General features: G+C 41.1%; 1 protein-coding gene across 5 annotated transcripts in view; it reads left to right on the plus strand.

Moving 5' to 3' along the window:
* kcnma1a (potassium large conductance calcium-activated channel, subfamily M, alpha member 1a) overlaps positions 1 to 21,942 on the plus strand; it is a 960,366-nt gene that overhangs the window by 194,439 nt on the left and 743,985 nt on the right. The window lies entirely within an intron of this gene.

Below are 21,942 nucleotides of genomic sequence, written 5' to 3' on the forward strand. Positions count from 1 at the left end.
GTGTTAGAGTCTTGAAAGTGAGTCTATAGGTTGTCGTGTCCATTCTGCATTGAGGTGAGTGCCATGCTGCTTCAGGAGCCAAATTATTATAGGGGAATAACTGTTCCTGAACCTGGTGGTGCAGGACATAAGACACCTGTACCTCCTGCCTGATGATAGTAGCAACAACAGTGCATGGCCTAGCAGAACTCCATGTGAATGTGCTCAACTACGGGGAGGCCTTTGCCTGTGAAGGACTCGGCTGTATCACTTTTTGACCACTTGACACCCTGAGGAAAGGTTTTGTCCTGCTCCCTCCATCACCCCTACAGCTCATGGATGCCAATGGGAGATTATCTACAATAGATTCCAAGTTTAAAGTTAGACAGTTGTTTCCAATGTGTGATGTTTCCTAGCAACCACTGTGTATCATTGAATGCTTGCCTAACTAAATCAGCTGTTGGGGAAAGGGAACCACAGTTACCTCAGTCTGGGGTGAAAGGATCAACAAAATACTTATAAATTCAATTTCTTTCCTCAATTTTCTCTTTTCTTTCTTGGAGGGAAGACAACATTTCTTCACAATGAACGTGACTTTCCCATATTAATCACATGCTTGATTATGAATACTGGATTGACTACACTTTTTCAGAAATACAGTGACGGTACCAAGTTTCGAAATAGGGAAGAGAAGAAATAGGAACATGGGTAAAGTGCTGTACACAAAGGGCCCAAAGCATTGTTGAGGATCCCTACCACTCATCCCACAATCTCTTTGACCTACTACAATCAGGAAGAAGGTGCAGAGCATCAGGACTGGAACAGCCAGACTGGGTGGCAGCTTCTTCCCTCAGGCAGTGAGAGTAATGAATGCCTTGCCATGACCAAGGTCTTGGCATTAGAACGGAGAGCTGTTTACTGTTTCCCCGTGTTGTGCACTACTTGAATTTTGAATTATATTTTATTAACCTATTTCCGATAATATAGTGTTTTATTGTGCTGTGTGATATATTTTATGGGTGCATCGTGGTCTGGAGGAATATTATTTGGTTAGGTTGTACAGTTAGATGATAAAAACTTGAACTTGAACATTAAACTAAATGGTCTCTTGAAGATGACCTGCAGTCCAAACAGCCAAACAGATAGCTGGTAAATTGGTTTGTTAGTGTCACATACACCGAGCTCCAGTGAAAAATGGTGTTTTTCATGCCATCCTCATAGATCCTTTCATTACATCAGTGCATCAAGACAGATCAAGGAAAAACAATAACAGAGTGCAGAATATCGTGTTACAGTGACAGAGAAAATGCAGCGCAGGGAGATACTAAGGTGCACGGCCATGGTGAGGTGGATTGGGAGGTCAAGAGTCCATCCGATTTTAAATTAAGGGTTTGTTTAACAGCAAGATAGAAGCTGTCCTTGAATCTGGGGACATGAGTGATGGGAGGAGGGAGGAGGCATGGAGTGGGGGGTATCTTTCATCATGTTGACTGCCTTTCTGAAGCAGCGAGAAGTGTAGACAGAGTCTATGGAGGGGAGTCTGGCTCCTGTGATGTGTTGAGCTCTGTTCACAACTTTACAGTTTCTCGCAGTCTCGGGTAGAGCAGTTTCCATACCAATCATTTTTTTTTAGATTATGAGGACACGCAGTCCTCTTTTATTGTCATTTAGTAATGCATGCATTAAGAAATGATACAATGTTCCTCCAGAATGATATCACAGAAACACAAGACAAACTGAGACTAAAAAAACTGACAAAAACCACATAATTGTTACATATAGTTACAACAGTGCAAAGCAATACCGTAATTTGATAAAGAACAGACCATGGGCACGGTAAAAAAAAGTCTCAAAGTCTCTTGAAAGTCCCATCATCTCACGCAGACGGTAGAAGGAAGAGAAACTCTCTTCCTGCCATGAACCTCCAGCGCCGCCAACTTGCAGATGCAGCACCCTGGAAGCACCCGACCACAGCTGACTCTTGAGTCCGTCCGAAAACTTCGAGCCTCCGAGATTGATCCAAACTCTGCTTTCCTGTGTGATCTGATAACACTAAAAAAATCTATGTAACTCTGATAGAATTAGGCACATTATTCAACCTCCGCAAGGCTCTGAGGGAAATGCCTCCTCCTCCAGCTCTTAAATAGGCACCCTGTTATTCTGAAACCGTGGCACCCTGAACTTGATTCCTCCACAAGGGGGAAATGTCCTCTCAGAGTCTATCCTATAAAATCACTCAATATTAAGTTTTAAGTACTTTCATTTTCTTGAACTTAATCAGAATAAGTCCAGTAGTCATACTAAGTCCATTCATCCCAGGATAAAGAGAGCCAATATAGTCTAAATCATTCAAAAGCCAATGTGATTAAGCTGAACGTTGGGAAATCTGGCAGCCCTATAGTAGAACAAATTCTCAAAATGAGCACTAATGTAAATTATGATTAATTTATTAAGTCATTAGGTGTTCAATGTTAAACCATAAGACCCTAAAAAATAGCAGCAGAATTAGGCCATCACCCCTTCGATTCTGCTCTCAGAACCCCATTCTCTAGCCCACTTTGATGCTCTTACTAATCAATAATCTATCAACCTCTGCCTTAAATATATCCAATGTCTTGGTCTCCACAACTATCTGTGGCAATGAATTCCACAGACTAACCTTCCTGTGTCTAAAGAAATTCCTTCTCATCCCTGTTCTAAAAAAGAGACATCCTCGTATTTTGAGGCTGTGACTTCTGGTCCTAGACTCCTGGAAGCTCTCCGCAGCCGTGCAAGACTGATGATATTAGTTACTAAATGGTATAAGTCCAATCCCAACAAAAATATCTCCACAATTCAATATCAATTTGAAGCTAACAAGCCGAACTAGGAGGATAATTACGGCCCTTCTCCTTGAACGCACACTATATATTTGATCAATATTTGGATAATATGTTTTAATCTATTGGCAAATATTAATTTGTAGTCTTAGCTCAGGTTGTTGAAGAACTATAATGTGGAACAGGAGGACGTGTCAACATGGTTATTTTAGGATTAGCACAATGAATAAACACTTCCACCAACTTGCCCGAGAACAAATTGTCCTTAAGCCATGTTGCATGATTCCAGTGTAACCATCCGGCTGAAAATGATCGTAGAGGGAACATTGGTTATGCTGCTTGTGCACCCAAGTATCACTCCTTGCCAATTAGAACGTGCAATGATGTAGCTACTGGTGTTCAAGCATATAATATCAACAAAGAGCAGCAGAATGGAAACTGTGACTCTTGGCACTTCCTTGTGCCAAAGTCAGGAACAGTTATTACCCTTCAACCTTCAGGAACAGTTACTACATTTCAACTTTCACAGTTGTTTGTGGCAATGAATTCCACAGATTTACCATCCCCTGGTTAAAGAAATTCCTTCTAATCTCTGTTCTAAATGGATGTCCAAATATTCTGAGGCTGTGCCCTCTGGTCCTAGACTCCCCCATTATAAGAAGCATCTTCTCCACGTGAACTCTGTCCAGGTCTTTCAATATTTGATACGTTTCAGGGAGATCCCCTGGACATGAGGAGAATGTCCCCTTCCCTTCTTCAAGTGATTCCATAAAATCTTATACTTCAACACAACAGGAGTATTGTCACTGGGCCAACACTGTTCCTAGCCCATTTCTCACCAAAGATAGAATCTCATTCTGCTGGGTCACAGGCTGATAACTCTTGCCAACCACCCTACAATATCTTTTTGGGTGATTATAGAAAAATAAGGACAATTTGAGATGAAACTTGCATTACCCTGGCTTGCTATGCAGACATCAGAATAGGATTAGACAAAAGTATCAGGCTGCTTTGCTAATAATGCAGTTTAGAAAGGATAGTCCTGACAGCAACCTGCTGTAGCTGGTAACAACATGGAACGTGCCTTTCTCAATGTCAAAGCTAGTGGAGCAATGGACCGGTACTAATTAAATATGTAAATTATAGCACAAGATTTTATTGTAACTCTGTGGATGACTGTCACCTCCTTTGTTTTGTTTTATTTATACTTTCGGAGGCCAAGGTATAAAAGCACCATGCTGATTTAGGACTTTGAATTATTGATTGGCTCACAAAATGCTGCATAGTCTGTGTCGCAGAGGGAGTCATGCTACTTGTCATTGACTCCCTTCTATTCACTGGTGAACTCTTTATGTTCCAAGCACAATAAACATCAAATGACTTCATGTAACTTGATGTCTACGATTTGTCGCAATGCTTTCTCTGTCATGTAACGTGTCCAAGGCTCCATTTAATCTACCGGTTAGCGCAACGTTTTACAGCACCAGTGACAAAGCTTCAGTTCCTGCCTCTGTCTGTAAGGAGTTTGTACATTCTTGCCATGAATGCGTGGATTTTTCCTGCTGGTGGTCCAGGTTCCTCCCATGTTCCAAAGATACATGGGGTAGTAGGCTAATTAGACACATGAGTGTATCTGGGCGGTGTGTGTTCCTTGGGCCAGAAGGACCTATTACCATGCTGTATCTCTAAAAAAATTTTAAAAAATAGATTTTACAGTTATCATCACGCACTCTCCCCAACACTAGCCCATCTAGAACTCCTGTTAACCTTAGCAATGCTTTTACTTTCAAGTCCTTGTTCTTGCTGCTCATTGTGTTTTGATGCCTAGAGAACACAGATAGCTGAAATTTTCTTTTCTAGACAGCTATAATGGATTGAACGTATTTTGGTCACTGACAAATGATAAGCCTTACTAATGACTTCTCCATAAAATACACTCATTGGACACTTAATCAGATACCTCCTGTTCCTAATAAAGTGGCCACTGAGTATAGGTTTGTGGCCTTCTACCGCCGTAGTTCGTCCACTTCAAAGGTGGATGTGTTGTGCATTCAGTGATGTTCTTCTGCACATCACTGTTGTAACACATGATTATTTGAGTAACTGTCACCATCCTATCAGCTTGAACCGGTCTGGCCGTTCTTCTTTGACCTCTCTCATTAACACTGCATTTTTGCCCACAGAACTGTCACTCACTGGATGATTTTTTTATACACACCGTTGCCTGTAAACACTAGAGACTGTTGCACGTGAAAATCCCAGGAGATCAGCAGGTTCTGAGATACTCAAACTACCCTGTCTGGCACCAACAATCATTCCATGGCCAAAGTCACTCATTTCTTCCCCACTCTGAAGTTTGGTCTGAATAACAGCTGAACCTCTTGACCATGTCTATGTGAATACACGTCTTTATGCATTGAGTTGCTGCCACATGATTGGCTGATCAGATATTTACATTAACGAGCAGGTGTGCGGATGTACCTAATAAAGTAGCCACTGAGTGTTAAGTGGATTCAAAGTGTTTGGTCACTAAAAAATGATTAACCATATTTGGATTAAACTATTGATTTTATTGATTGGAGTGGAAAGAAAGCAGAACTTTGCCTACTGCAAGAAAACAAATCTTGTGGTGTTACATGGTGATATATACATACTTCAAAATAAATTCTCTTTGAACTTTAACCTGTTCTTATGCTCATGGCTAATCTTTTACCTGAACTTTACAAACCCATATCCCTCAATTCCCTTAATATCCAAAAACCTTTCGTTCTCTTTCTGGAATATAGCCTGAGCCTCCACAGTCCAATGAATTACCACCTTCTGAGAGAATAACTCTTAGCCCCCCCTGTCTGTGCTAAATAGCATGTCCTTTAAAATTATGACCTGAGGTTTGGTCTACCCAGGCCGGTTGAATCATCTTTTCTGTGTCTAAAATTTTGAGATTGTGAACCTTAGTTCTCAATGACAAGAAAGGGAGGTCAGTCAGTGGTTTATGGCAATGTAGCAGTAGGTGCAATTATTTTATTCTTCTAGAGATCACCTACTGGTCTGTTAGAAGATTGTAAATTCTCTTCATGTATGTGTGAGTTTCCTCCAGGACCTCTGGTTTCCTCCCGCATTCTAAAGGGTACAGTTAGGGTTAAGGTTAGCCAGTTGTGGGCATGCTGTGTTGGCGACGGAAATGTGGTGTCACTTGTAGGCTGCCCCAGCACAGTCCTCACTGATTTCATTCACTCAATACTCCTTCGGTTTTGTTTATTTACATATTACTTCATGGTTGTTATTTTTATTTATATTTGTGCAACTTGTCTTCTTTTGCACATTGGTTGTTTGTCAGCACAAACAAGAGAAAATCTGCAGACGCTGGAAATCCAAGCAGCACACACAAAATGCTGGAGGAACTCAGCAGGCCAGGCAGCATGTATGGAAAAAAGTATGTTTTGGCCTGAAACGTCACTGCACTCTTTTCCATAGATGCTGCCTGGCCTGCTGAGTTCCTCCAGCATTTTGTGTGTTGCTCTGGTTGTTTGTCAGCCTCTGTTTGTGTGTAGTTTTTCATTCATTTCTTTGTTCTACTGTAAATGCTGACAAGAAAATGAATGTCATGGTTGTATATGGTGATATATAGACATTTTGATAATAAATTTACTCTGAATAAATTTATTTTGATCTCTACCTTTAATTCAACCCAGAGGTGTCTTTGGCTGAGTATGGCATCATTTGTGAAGTCGTAGGAAATATTTGCTTGAAGCAGGGTTGCTCCTGCACAAGATGTCAGAGAAAGTGCAATGCAGATAAAACACTTCATGTGCAAGATTATTTTGAAGTAGATTGTGAGGTTGGGAGTCCAATTTATTTAATCAGGTAACTATTCAATAGTCTTACAACAGCTGAGTAGAAGATGGATAGGTACTTTCAGGGTTTTGTATCTTTTGCCCAATGGGAGGAGGGAGAAGGGAGAATGACTGGAGTGAATGAGGTCTTTGAATATGCTTTATTGAGGCAGCGAGAAGTATAGGCTTAAGTGCATGGAGGGAGACTGGTTTCCGTGATACGCTGAGCTGTGTCCGCAGCCCTCTGCAGTTTCCTTTCAGGGTGCATCTGAGATGCCAATGAATGGCGGCGATGCATCAAGCAACAAATACCCACTCTGCTTCCATTCCCATGTTCTTGGTGCCAATTAAGATGAAGTATGATGGATTTACTCTGTGAACAATGAGACTTACTCACATTCAAAAAGGACTGTTAATATGGCAGAAATAACTTTATGAAAACTTGCACCTTGATCCTGTTCCACGTTGCTCTGAAGTAGCATTTATTGATGACGTGGTACTGTTCTAAGCTCCTCAAATGACTGATTCTTTCCCTGTGTGTTGAAGTTGGGATGTTTAGCAACATGTGGCAGTATTATTGCAGTGTTCTGGACAAGGAAGTCTACACTGTCGGTCAAAAGGGCAACTCCATGCTGCCAGAGTCATTGCCAAATGAAATTACCCCTCTGACTGATATGTTGCTGTGAGCTGTCTGGCTTAGGGAAGCACGCTGTTTTTCTTTACTAAATCAGTAAAAGTTTTAGCTTTAAATGCCTTCAGCACCATTCTTGTCGTATTTCATTTGGAAAGTTTGAAACTTAATACACTTGATTAATTTCAGATCCATCAGCAAAGGAGTAAAAATGTTTGTGCTGATAATTGTTCTAATTCTAATTATGGATGACATTAGATGCTCATTTGAAGAAAGCTGGTATATGTAAAGTAACTCCATTATCTCTGTATGTCCTAAGACCATAAAGTATAGAAGTAAGATTTGGACCATTCAGTCCATCAGTCTGCTCCACTATTTGATCAAGTCTGATCTAATTTTCTTCTCAACTCCATTCTCCTGCCTTCTTCTCATAACCTTTGACATCATTACTAATTAAGAGCATAAGACATGGGAGCAGTATTAAGCTATTCAGCCAAATGAGTCTGCTCCACCATTCCATCATGGCTGATTTATAATCCCTCTCGACCCCATTCACTTGCCTTCACCCCACAACCTTTCACACCTTTACTAATTAAGTACCTATCAACCTCTGCTTTAAATCTATCCAATGACTTGGCCTCTACAGCCATCTGAAGCAATGAATTCCACAGACTCACCACCCTCTGGCTAAATAAATTCCTCCTCATCTCTGTTCTTAGGAAACATCCTATTCTGAGGCTGTGCCCTCTAGTCCTTGACTCCCCACTGTTGGAAACAATCTCTAGATGTCCACTCTATCTCGGCCTTTCAATATTCAGTAGGAGAACACTTCTATGAAGTAATTTTGAGGTGTACTGATTGTTGTAAGTAGGAAACAGCAACGATTTGTTGACAGCAAGCTCACAAACACCAATGTGATGATAGTTAAAACATTTAAAAATATTTCAGCTTTTGGTGATTCACTTTTTGGGACAAAAACATAAAAACAGTTAGATACAAGAGATTCTGCAGATGCTGGAGATCTTGAATAACACACACAAAGTGCATGAGGAAGTCAGCAAGTCCGGCAGCACCTATGGAGAGGAATGAACAGTCAGCATTTCAAATCAGGACCCTTCATCAGGACTGGAAAAGAGAGGGGCAAAAGGTGGGAGGAAGGGAAGAAGTGCCAGGTTGAAGGTGATACGTGAGGTGGAGGGTTGGTAGGTGGGGTTAGGTGAGTATGTGAGTATTGGGAGGTGATAGATTAAAGAAGGGCTGAACAAGAAAGAATCTAATAGGAAAGATTAATAATTTGTTAACAGTCGAATAGAGGGAAGGAGGGGAAGCAGAGGTAGATGAAATACACTGAAACATTCAGCAGATTGGACAGTACCTGCAGACAGAGTAACAGTTAGTGACTCAGGTGGAAATTCCTTCATCAGCTCTCTGGGGTTGTGGTTTTAAACATTTAAAACTTTTTGCTAATGAGGGTTAATGAGTAGAAAAGCAGTTCTTTTCCTCTCTGTTCAGTTTATTACATGGGTGATTAATTCCCCCGAATTTTAGCTAGTACTCTGTGATCCCAGTTTGAATGACTCTCCCTCGGCTGTCTACCGTTACCTTTTCTGTATCTTTCCACCTTCCACACCATTGATTCTTCCATTCCTCTCTTTCATACTGTCCATATATTGGCAAGTGATGTTGCTTCTCTTTCCTTCTCTCTAATCTTCCACTTTTCTCACTCTCCCTCTCTCTCGACCTATCCCTCTCCCACTCTCTGTCAGACTTACACACACACACACACACACACACATACACACACAATTTGTAGAGAGATGTCGTAGGTACACTGGTGAACATTTTTAATGAAAGTCTCTATTATGTGTTTCTTTTACTAAGTCAAGATAGGGGAATAATTAATAGTGGGAATGCTTTGAAAAGACTGAGTTACTGAGCTTTCATTTTCATAGAGACCACACACTGTCCTCAAAGGAGTTAGTGATACTGAAATCAGGCCAATCTTCTACTCCTTCTAATGAATTTTATGTACAGGGTAACCAAGTGAGATAGCATGTTGTGAGATCCCTGGTGTGCTGACTGAGTTCATTATGAAGAGTCTCCTCTAGCCAATGTCTGTTTGTGTGATTATTTATCTTCTCGAAAGAAAGCACCAGAAATACTAATATGAATAATTTTTATACAATGTTCTTGAAAAATATTCAATGTGTGAATATAATTATTGAGATGGAATAACTTTTTTTCTTGTAAGTATTGTATATCTCATACTATTAATGCCCAATTATCACAGTGATGCTTTATCGATAAAAGATACGAGATGCTATTAGAAGTTGTCTGAAGGTGATACACTTATGCTTAAGGCTTGCATTTACTTCATTGGTATTAGAAATAATGTTAGCCTTCACCTCGAGTACTTACTGGCATAATTTACATATTACTATTTAACTATTTATTACTATTTTCTATTGCTATTCTATTACTATTTATTATTTCTATGACTATTACTATTTACTATCTACTAATAGTAATATCACTATTACTATTTATTATTTCTATGACTATTACTATTTACTATCTACTAATAGTAGTATTACTATTACTATTTCTATTGCTATTTATTATTTATGGTGCAACTGTAACGAAAACCAATTTCCCCCGGGATCAATAAAGTATGACTATGACTATGACTATGAGCAAAACTTAACTTTTCTCCAATCCTTTCCTGTTTTTCCCTTGATTGACTATTTAAATATTGATCCATCAATATGTTTCATCCAGTCTCCTTGGGAACTGGATGGTGCTTGCGACCTAACTCCAGAGGCAGAGAGGCATTGTCTTTCAGAACAGAGTCAGAATCAGGTTTATTATTGCTGACATTTGCATGTCATGAAATTTGTGGATTAGCAGCAGCAATACAGTGTAATGCATAAAATACTACAAGTTACAATTATATATATAAATTAATAACTAGCACAAAAAGAAGTCGAAATATTGAAGAAGTCCTCATGTTTGTTCAGAGATCTGATGGCAGAGGAAAGAAGCTGTCCTAAAGTACTGAGTGTTTATCTTCAGGCTCGAGTATCTCCTCTCTGATGGTTGCACTGAGAAGAGGGAACCTCCTGAGTGGTGAGGGTCTTTAATGATTTTGCTGCCTTTCTGAGTCATCACCTTTGTGATGATCACAAGATCATAAGACAAAGGAGCAGAAGTAGGCCATTCGGCCCATCGAGTCTGCTCCGCAGCTCCCCCATGAGCTAAACTATTCACCCATCTAGTTCCAATTTCCGGCTTTTTCCCCATATCCCTTGATACCCTGACTAATTAGATACCTGTCAATCTCCTCCTTAAACACCCTCAATGATCGGGCCTCCACAGCTGTATGTGGCAACGAATTCCACAAATCCACGACCCTCTGGCTAAAAAAATTTCTCCTCATCTCTGTTTTAACTGGGTACCCTCTAATTCTAAGACTATGGCCTCTTGTCCTGGACTCACCCACCAAGGGAAACAACCTTTCCACATCTACTCTGTTCAACCCTTTCAACATTCAAAATGTTTCTATGAGATACCCTCTCATTCTTCTATACTCTAATGATGTTAGAATTACTGGGATCTTCAGCATATCTACCAAACATTTGGCCAACTTGTCCAATCCTCCTGTGTAGACAAAGCTGTTTTGAATTTTCTGTTTTAAAGGACCTTAGGACAATGTTCTATGTTTAAAAGAACAATGAATCTTTCAAAAATCTGGTTATCTTGAAACTAAAATATCACTGCCAGGAGGAGACTGTCTGTACATGCCTGTAATTTACTGACAGAAAATTGAAAATAAGCTTGGTTGAGCATTGTGTGACCTCTGACTAAAATTTAGATGAGAATTATTTTAAGTATTGAAACCAGTGAATGAGTTCCTGATGGTCGAAAAACAGTATTTTTTAAAAGTTCTGAGAAGCTCAAATTTGGGCATGTGTATGGGGATTGCAGTGAAGCCTGAAGCCTGGGCCACTAGGAACCTACATGTATGTGTGTGTCTTGTTTAAAGTGCTCATGCAAAGATAATCGCATTAAAGTTCCTGCAGAGAACAATGCATCATAGAAGCAGGCCTTTGGGCCCTCGATGTATGTGCTAAACACAATGTTAAAATAAGCTATTCTCAAGGGAAAATCTGTAGATGCTGGAAATCCAAAACAACACACACAAAAAGCCAGAGGAACTCATCAGGTCAGTCAGCACCTATGGAAAAGAGTAAACAGTCTACATTTCAGGTTGCAACCCTTCTAATTCTTTCTGCTAAACCTAATCTTCTCTATTCATGTCAGAGTCAGGTCAAACACAAAGTAAATTTATTATTCAAGTATGTATATGTCACCCTATTCTACCTTGTGATACATTTTCTTGAAGGCATTTACTGGAAATAAAAGAAATAGAATAGAATGTATGAGAAATTATGCATAAATACTGATAAACAGCCAATGTGCAAAAGAATATAAATTGTGCAAATAAATAAATGATACTGAGAACATGAGTTGTAGAGTCCTTGAAAGTGAGTCTTTAGGTTCTTGTGGTGTCAGTTGAGTGTTGAGGTGAGTGAAGTCATGAGCCTATCTAACAGCTTCTTAAACACCTCTATTGTATCTGCGGCCCATTCCAGGCACGTAATTTTCTTTGTTCGCGAGTACAATTACTCATTTCCAATTTGTGTCCTGTATTACAGTTGAAATCTAAAGCCCATTTGGCTACGCATACCCATGTGTATGGCTGGCGACATTCAAGGCACTATGGAGGCTTCCAAAACATGAGCTAAGGTCACATATTTAGTGCAATAGCCCACATAAAGACTACTATTCCAATTGCTTTATAGCGCCAGTGATCATGATCGGGGTTTGATTCCACTGCTGTTTGTAAGGCCTTTGTATGCTCTCCTTATAAGTGAGTATGTTTCCTCCAGGTGGTCTGGTTTCTTCCCATATTCCAAAGATGTATGGTTAGGGTTCGTAAATTGCGGACATAATACGTTGGCTTTGGAAATGATGCAACTCTTGTGGGCTGCCCCCAGCACAATATTGGGACTGTGTTCGTTGTTGATGCAAAATAACGCATTTCACTGTATGTTCAAATGTTTGGATTTACATGAGACAAGTGAAGCTAATCCTTAATCTTTAATTTTTACTCCTTTCCATATAAATCTTCAGATTGGAGGAAGAGCTTCATGAAATAATTCCCTAGACTTTTGGCCTGATTTTGCATTCTGTCAAATTAGAAATGATTCTCTGGAGTTAATGATGAGGATTGCCCCAGATAATTCATTTGTCAGAAATATTGTTAATAACTTTCATGATCCAACGAAACCTTCTTCACTTCACTGACAAAGTCCTCACACTGGAATAACGTAATTTATTTGGGAAAATGGAGGAAACAACTGGAATTAAGATGTTTCAGTGGGAGATTCTGTTCATGCAGTCTGGATTTGCAAGCCAATTTTTGGAAGTGGTGTCACAAGTAGATTAGATTAGATTAGATTCAACTTTATTGTCATTGTGCCAAGTACAGATACAAAGCCAATGAAATGCGGTTAGCATCTGATCAGAAATTCAAAGAATAGTGTTATTTACAAAATAACTGTGAATAAAAAGTAAGTGCTACAGCACACAAATATAGAAGTTCTGAGACAGTACAATATGGGTGCAATGCTGCTTAGCGCTGTGATGTGAGGTTCAGCAGGGTCACAGCCTCAGGGAAGAAGCTCTTCCTGTACCTGCTGGTGCGGGAGCAGAGGCTCCTGTAGTGCCTACTGGATGGGAGGAGAGTAAAAAGTCCATGGTTAGGGTGAGATGCATCCTTGATAATGCTTTTTGCCCCGCCCAGGCAGCATTTATGGTAGATGTTCTCAATGGTTGGTAATTGGGTGCCGATAATCCGCTGGGCAGTTTTCACCATACGCTGGAGTGCTTTGCAGTCCGATATCGGACAATTGCCATACCACACTGAGATGCAGTTGGTGAGTATGCTCTCAATGGTACAGCGGTAAAAGTCTGTCAGTATCCTGGGACAGAGGTGAGCTTTCTTGATGCTCCGCAGGAAGTAAAGGCGCTGTTGCGCCTTTTTGATCAGGATGGAGGAGTTCAGGGACCAGGTGAGATCCTCGGAAATGTGGACACCAAGGAATTTGAAGCTTGATACACGCTCCACTACAGCTCCGTTGATGTAGATGGGGACGTGAGTGTGGCTCCTAGCATGCTTGAAGTCCACATTGATCTCCTTGGTCTTCTGGGTGTTAAGGGCCAGGTTGTTGTCGGCACACCACGCGGCCAGGTGCTGGACCTCGTCCCCATAGATAGGGTTGAAAGGAGGGCTTTAGGCACATTGGCTTTCACAAATCAAATTATTGAGTACAAGAATTGGAATGTTATGTTGAAGTTTTAAAAGATGTTGGTGGGGCCTAATTTGGAGCATTGTGTACAGTTTTGGTCACCTACCTACTGGATAGATAGCATTAAGATTGAAAGAGCGCAGAGAAAACTTACAAGGATGTTGCCGGGACCTGAGTACCTGAGTTATAGGGAAAGTTTGAATAGTTTAAGGCTTTATTCCCTGGAGCACAGGAGAATGAGGGGAGATTTGGTAGATTTATACAATGGGTACAGCTAGGATAAAGGAAAGCAGGCTTTTCCCACTAAGGTTGGGTGAGACTAGAAATGGAAGTCATAGCTAAAGGGCGAAAGATGAATTCCTTAAGAACATGGCGGGGGGGGGGCTTCTTCACTCAGAGGGTGGTGAGAGAATGGAATGAATTGTCAAGTGGAAGTGGTGGCTATGGGTTCAATTTCAGTATTTAAGAGAAATTTAGATAAGTCCCTGGTGGACTATGGTGCAGTTGCAGCTTGATGGGACTAGGCAAGCCATTAGCTCAGCATGGACTAGATGGGCCGAAGAGTCTGTTTCTATGCTGTATGACTATAATGCTCTAAGCTGTGTTTTACTTGGTCCACGGAGCTGGAAGGTAATAATTGGGAAGATTGTAGAGGAAAGGTGAGGGAATTAAAGAAGATGAGAACACTGTAGCAGATTGATTTCATTGAACTACGATGTCACTCTACTGGGTTTGAACACTCTAATGCCCAGGAAGACTCCACTGTCACCAGTGAAGTTAATGAAGTAAAAGAGGCATTTGTGGGTTGTGTCCCATAAAAGGAATAATTAGTAAGTTTGGTTATCTCTACTGCATTCCGTTTATTTATTTATTTACTTACTTACTTCCAGCTCAATGTGCCACAACCCCCAGCAATTCACCTATTGAACCCTAGCCTAATCACAGGACAATTTACAATGACCAATTAACTTACTGACCAATAAATCTTTGGACTGTGGGACAAAACAGGAGTACAGTTCACTGGGGAAAATGTACAAACTTCTTACAGACGGCACCATAACTGAACTCATAACTCTGGAATGCCCTGGGCTCTAATTACATTGCGCTAACCATTACACTACCATGGCAGAAATTCTGAATGAGTTGTGTACACACCAACTTAATATGTTCAGAAGATGGTTCACACTAACGCATTTGCGCATTTGTTCAAGATTCATTCGTAATTACATTACTGGAATTAAAGCATTGTTATCAGCTTATTAGCTCCCTAATGCTGTCAGAGAGCATATTTGAGGAGAATGTTTGTTCATAAAATTACAGGGGGCACAAAGCTTGCTTCATGAATTGGGAGGGATGATTCACATGGAGAAAATCTGTGACCTGCCTCAGTTAAACATAAAGTGCAGTCCCAAACCAACGTGGTTCAGTTCACGTTCAGCTGGTGACTGATGCTCTTCGACCTTTTTCTGTCTATTGTTCAGATCATGGCTGATGTCTTGGCCTCTATTCACCGTGATTCTTAAAGTCCAAAATTCTCTCTTCCTCAGACTTGAATATATTCAGAAACACAAGAGGTTCGGCAGTAGCTGGAAATTCAGAGCAGCACACACACAAAATGCTGGAGGAACTCAGCAGGTCAGGTGGCATCTATGTAGAGAAATAAACAGTCGATATTTCTTGCTGACAACTTTCATCAGGACTGGAAAGGAAGGGGGAAGAAGCCAAAATGTAAAGGTGGTGGTGGTGGGGGGGGCGGTGAAAGAGTACAAGCTGGCAGCTGATAGGTGGATCCAGGTGAGGGGTTGTCCTGACGAAGGGTCTCGGCCCGAAACGTCGACTGTAGCTCTTCCAATAGATGCTGCCTGGCCTGCTGCGTTCACCAGCAACTTTTATGTGTGTTGCTTGAAATTCCAGCTCCTGCAGATTTCCTCGTGTTTGAGGGGTTGGCGAGTGGGTGGAGGAGAGGAGATGAAGTAAGAAGCTGGGAGGTGATAGGTGGAAGAGGTAATAGGTTAAAGAAGAAAGAATTTGATAGGAGAGGACAGTAGACCATGGGAGAAAGGGAAGGAGGAGGGGCACTAGATGGAGGAGAAAGGGTGAGAGGGGAGCCCGAATGGGGAATGGAACAAGAGGGAAGGGGGAGGGAGGAGAGATTACCAGAAGGAATCAATGTTCTTTGCTCTGCCAATCGTTCATATCTTGGCAGATATCTTGGCCTCTGGTCATTATGATCCTCGACTTCCCTAAAGTACAGAAATCTCTGTTTCTCAGTGTCTCTGCCTTCATTCCTCTCTGAGAAGAGACTTCCAAAGATTTTTGGTTTTCTGAGAGAAGAAACTTCTCCTCTGTCTTAAATGGATGTTCCCTCATTCTGAAACAAAGACCCCTTGTTCTTGATAACCCCCACTAGGAGAAACATTCTGATAGTATCTGCCATGTCAAACTACTTCATAATTTTCAACGTTTCATTCAAGTAGCCTAGCATTCTTCTGAGCACTAATGAAAATAGGCCTAGTCTGCTCAATCAATTTTCATTAGTCAACCACTTAATTTGAGGAATCATCCTCGGGGAGCCTCCCTGAACAGCCTACAATACGGGTATCTTCCTTCTTAATCAAGGCCACACTGTGCACAGTTCAAACTGTATTAACACTGAGCGCTTTGCTCAGCAGCATGGTTTCATTTCAGAATTGTGATGTTTAGAGTAAAAATCAGGTTTATTATCACCGATCTAGGTCGTCAAATATATATAGTATATATGAAATAATGCAGAAGAGTTGTATATATTAAATAAGTCCTTCAAAAAGAGAGCAAAAAGAATGAGGTAGTGTTCATGGGATCATTGTCTGTTCAGAAATCTGATGATAGAGGGGAAGAAGCTGTTCCTAAAATCTTGAGTAAATATTGGTGTAAATGGCCCACAACTGGAGTGATGTTTTGGCCTCTGCCTGAAGAGATGCAGGTTGATACATTCTCAGTGAGAGTCCTGATACCTTGAAACGAGGTTAACAAAACGGATGTGGAATATCAGCAGCACAGAGCTGCTGCCACACAACATCAGCAGCTAAGGTTCGATCCTGACTTTGGGAGCTACCTGCAAAAAGTTTGCATATTCTCGTAATCTCAGGTTTCTTCTGGCTACTCCGGTTTCCTCCCATGTCCCAATTAAGGGCATGTTTGTAGCTTAATTGGTCGGTGTATCTTTTTCCTAGTGTGGTGTTGAGTGGTAGAATCTGAGAGGTGTTAAAGAGAATGTGTGGGGGAATAATTCGGTGCTAGTGAAAAATTTGTGTAGATGGATGGTTGGTGGTAGGCATAGTTTCAGTGGGCTGAATATCCTGTGTCTCTGCTTTATCACTCTGTGACTCTATGATAGCAGATATTTTAAGTAGACAAGCTAGACAATGGGTGAGCTCTCAGCTGGTTGCGCGGGAGGAATAATTCCATCGAGTAAATATAGGGCAGCTTTCTCAGAAACCTATGGAGACTTAGTGAGTTTCATACTCACCCGTGTCCAGTAAATTCAAGGAACCACATCTGGGAATGGACGTTTACATCAGCCAAGTGTCAGCCTCACATTTTGCTTGGAAAACCAAGAATAAACCTATTTTTATTTTTTGAAACAGCAACAGATCATAATTAAACCCATGGCGAATTTGACAAGTAGCAAACAGGGACAAAATATACTAACCACGGGGTCCTAAGCCTTACTGTGAACAAACAGCTAAAAATATTTTAATCAGAGGAAACCAAATTCTGTGAAGTTTGGAACAAAGTTCTGATTAAAAGCTGTGAAGTTAGAACGTGTTCATTCAAGTTGCACTCAGCAGCATAGAGAGTTGATTTGGAAACAAAGACAGTGCAAATTAGTTACATCTTTCAAATATTATTTTTCTTGGTCTTCAGTATAAAAAAATGTGCTCTAACCAGGTGACATGATGCCAGGTGTTTTTCATTCTCTTTGTGTAAAGTATGAACAGAGAGCAGCAATACGTGAGGTAAATAATGCAGCTATTAACGTACACTGAATACTGGACCATATCCCTTGATCCCTTTAACTTCTAAGAGCCGTTTGATTTCTAACTGGAATCTTCTGAGCAGCCAAACCTCTGAAGCCCTCTTGGGATTTACAATAACCAATTAAACTACTAACCGGTACATCTTTGGACTGTGGGAGGAAACTGGAGCATCAGTAGAAACCCATGTGTTTCACCAGGAGAAGATACAAATTCCTTGTAGATGGTGTCAGAATTGAACTCCAAACTCCAAAATGCTCCAAGCTTTAATAGGATCATGTTAAATGCTACGCTAACGTTGCTTCTTGTGTTTCCATTAAATACTGCCGGTTCTATGTTACGTATTTCCAATCAAATGGTTGGTTTACTATCCCTTGAAGATTTCTTTTTCTCAACCTTGCTTTGTGGAGCTGTGCGCATCTTCTTTTCCACAAACCTCAGCATCCCTTCCTCCCACGTTCCCAACCCCAGCCACTTCAGTTACAGCACAAAAGCTGTCTTAGTTTTCCTCACGAGATGCACATCTGACAATATGTCTGGAGGTAACAGATTATCTACTCTGTTGTATATTGTTACAGATACAAGGCAAATTTTCAACAGCAAAGTGGGTCATTTCTTACCTCTAACAGTCTTCAGAACTTTATTCCTTAGAAAACAGAAGAATGAGAGAAGATTTGATAGAGGTATACAAAATTATGAGAGGTATAGATAAGGCTTTTTCCACCGAGGTTGGGTGGGACTATAACCAGAGGACATGGGTTAAGGGTGGAAGGTGAGAAGTTTAAGAGGAACATGAGGGGAAACTTCTTCACTTAGAGTGTTGTGGAAGTATGGAATGAGCTGCCAGCGCAAGTGGGCATGCAAGCTTGATTTCAACATTAAAGCCAAGTTTGGATAGATATATGGTTAGTAGGGCTATGGCCCCAGTGCAGGTTGATGGGAGTAGGCAGTTTAAATGCTTTCGGCATGGACTAGATGGGCCATGGGGCTTGTTTCTGTGCTGTACTATACTATGACTCTATAACTAAACCAACATGACTGAGAGTTCTACTGAATTCACTCTGCTGATTGTATCATTTGCTTTCCCAGTGTACAAGATGTTCCTAGATAATGTCCCATCCAAGTACTGATCAGGCCTGAGTTTCTTGTGATTTTTACTGCAAGCAGATGTTAGTACAGGAGTGGAGACTTCTTGCTCTGTTTATATAGACCAGAGAGACTACATATGGAAATTTTGTGGGATTACTTACCATGGAAGAGTAACTGGTGGATGGAATCAAGAAATTCTGTCCCTTCACCAGTATTTGTAGTAGAGCGAAGGTTGCGTCTGTCTGCTGCTGTAAACTATTTAAATTGGCAAGCTGATTTATTCTTACATGTACAGTGGGAAACCTTGTCTTGCCTACTGTCCAGGATAAGTCATTGCAAAGGTACACTGAGGTAAAACAATAACAGAGTGCAGAATAGTGTAACAGTCCAGAGAAAGTTTACTTCAGGTAGACAATAAGGTACAAAGTCACAATGAGATAAATTTTAAGGTTAAGAGTGTATCTAGCATACTAAGGAGCCATTCAATACTCTTACAATGGTGGGATAGAAGCTGTCCTTGAGCCTGGTGCTGTGTGCTTTCAGGCTTTTGTACCTTCTGACTGATGGGAGGGAGGAGGACGTCTGAGATGGAATGTCGCTCTGGGAAGATGGGGCTCCTCAGCCATAGTTGGCAGCTCATCTATGAGAAGGAAAACTCTGATCTCAAACTTCCGCTGCCTTGCAGCTATATCCACTCATGGGGGAGTCTTTGGGAGTAAACCTGGAGGAAGAATCTGGAGCTAGATTCCCTAAGGCAGTGCTAAGTTGAATTCAATGCTGATTGGCAACTCCTGCGATGTGCAGGTGCCAGACTGTATTGGTCTCTGCTGTTCCTTTGGATTCATCAGCCTGCTACATGGACAACAGCTTGCTCTCCATATCGTACCGCCCAGGCTTGTGTATGTGTAGACTGCTAGGACACAACATGCATGGTCGACCCCAACCAATGCTGGGCCTTGGGGTTAGGAATTATGAATCATGGAGTTTTTCTGCAAAACAAAAATTTTTAACGTCAGAATGTAGATGTTTGTATTGCTTTGTGTCTGAGCCAGTTTAGAGAAAGCTACTGGGGTATCAGATTATTTAAAGGTTGCGGGCAATGTTGCATTTCTCAGCATCGAAGGAGTGTCTGAAACCAGGCTCTCTGTAAAGAAGCCTGGATCTGTCCATTATATGCAGCACACGTGCCAATCACTGAGCTGAGTTCTGCTCTCGGGTTTCTCCAGGATCTTATCCCCAGCTTGTATAAGGAATGGATTTGCATCAAGTTGGCTGAGGTCTTCTGACCTCGTCAGCAGTGTGCTGCTTCAGAACTCAGCACTCCAGTTACAACATGTTTCGAGTCAGTACCGAGGAAGATTGTGATTCTACGAGAGCAAGTAAATGAATTATACATTGAGTTTTGACTTATGAGTTCTAATTGTGTCAGAATGATGCAACAATATAATTATTAGTTCAGGAGAACTGGTGGGGAACAATGTAGAACATAACTAAGGGAAGGCTTATACTTGTGCACTTAAGGATTCAAGGCATCTTGATTTTGTTATTAAGTATGATCACTTATAGAGCATTAATGAGGTGCCACAGAATGTCAGGAAGGGTACTTCACCTCCTTCCTCCCTCTTTTTGCCCCTACCCATTTCTTCTTTGACACAAGAGATTCTGCAGATGCTGGAAATCTTGAACAACACACACAAAATGCTGGAGGAACTCAGCAGGTCAGGCAGCATCTATGGAGGGAAATGAACTGCCAATGTTTGGATCTCAGCTGTTCATTTCTCTCCATAGATGCCGCCCGACCTGCTGAGTTCCTCCAGGATTTTGTGTCCCCTTCTCAATCTCACTGTCCTCTCCTCTCACCCTCACACCTCACAATCCCTAACTATTTTATCACCCTTCCCTCTACCCATTTCACTTTACTGCAAAGGCTCATTTTCTAAAGCAATGCCAAAAGCCATATCAAATGACTGATCCCTACAGCGTGACAGCTGACAGCCAGCTCCAAGTTTATTACTAGACTGGGATTCCTCTCTGGTGCCCACTAGTGGTCATTTCTGGGAGGAGTATTAATCTGCCAGCCATGATCAGGATCAGCTGATACAGAGGGTGATAATCAGTTCCTGAAGGTTCCTGCAATGAAGAAGTTCATTGGGAGGTTTGTGTGAGGGAATTAGCAACAAGATGCTATTTGTTGGTGAAGGAGTTTTTTAAATAGAAGGAGTTTATTTTTGGAAAAGTTATGCTAAGCTGATAATGCTAAGCCACTTTAGTGTTAGTGGCTAATACGAGGGGTCATAATTTTATGGTGATTGGAGGAAATTATAGGATGGGTGCCAGAGGTGAGTTTTTTACACAAAGAGGGGTAGATGCACGTAATACCCTGCTATGGTGGTAGAAGCAGATACACTAGGCCCATTTCAGAAACTCTTAGATAGGCACATGGGTGATAGAGAAATTGGAGGTCTATGTGGGAGGGAAGGGTTGGATTGATCTTAGAGTAGTTTATAAGATTAGCACAGCACAGTGGGTTGTGCTGCAGCATTCTATGTTCTAACTGAAGAAAACTTGAGCTTGTTGCAGGCTAAAGCATCGAATAATAAGGTTTTGCACATTGCGTTTGTACACTTCATAGTGGCAGCTTGAATTCATGCCAGAATTCATCCTTTCTTAGTAAGCATAAACTGTTAAAAAGGTTGAAAATTGGAACAAACGGTAATGATGTTCTTTCTGGGCTGGGTGATGCATTGCTTGGGTCCGGTGTGTGCCAAGTCTGTGAGATGCCGATACCCTCACCTCATCCCCAGCTGCCCTTTCGGTCAATCTGTAAATGTCAGCAGTTAAGGGTCAAGGATCAACTTTATTCACCATATACATTTACATGTATTAGAGGTTTGTATATGACGGATGAAAGGATAGAGCTGCTGCACACAGAACAGGAGCTAGATTCACTTGCCAAGACCACATTTTCAGTGAAGTAGTGACTAGCTGAAAGAAATTAAATAATCTCAGTGTCCCCATTCAAAGTCTGATAAACTGCAGTATTACAATTCATTCCACAATCCTTTGACTCTAATATTTACTTAGGGCTGGGTGGGGAGAGAGTGAGTGTGAAAGATTAGAATCCAGAGTTGCCTGATTCCCTGAAGTCCTGCAGAACTTGTGAATGTTGGGGAGTGTCGAGGGACAGAGGGACCTCAGTGTACA

Source organism: Mobula hypostoma, chromosome 18 (genome assembly GCF_963921235.1).
Source record: "Mobula hypostoma chromosome 18, sMobHyp1.1, whole genome shotgun sequence".
In the NCBI taxonomy this organism is placed as follows: Eukaryota; Metazoa; Chordata; class Chondrichthyes; order Myliobatiformes; family Myliobatidae; genus Mobula; species Mobula hypostoma.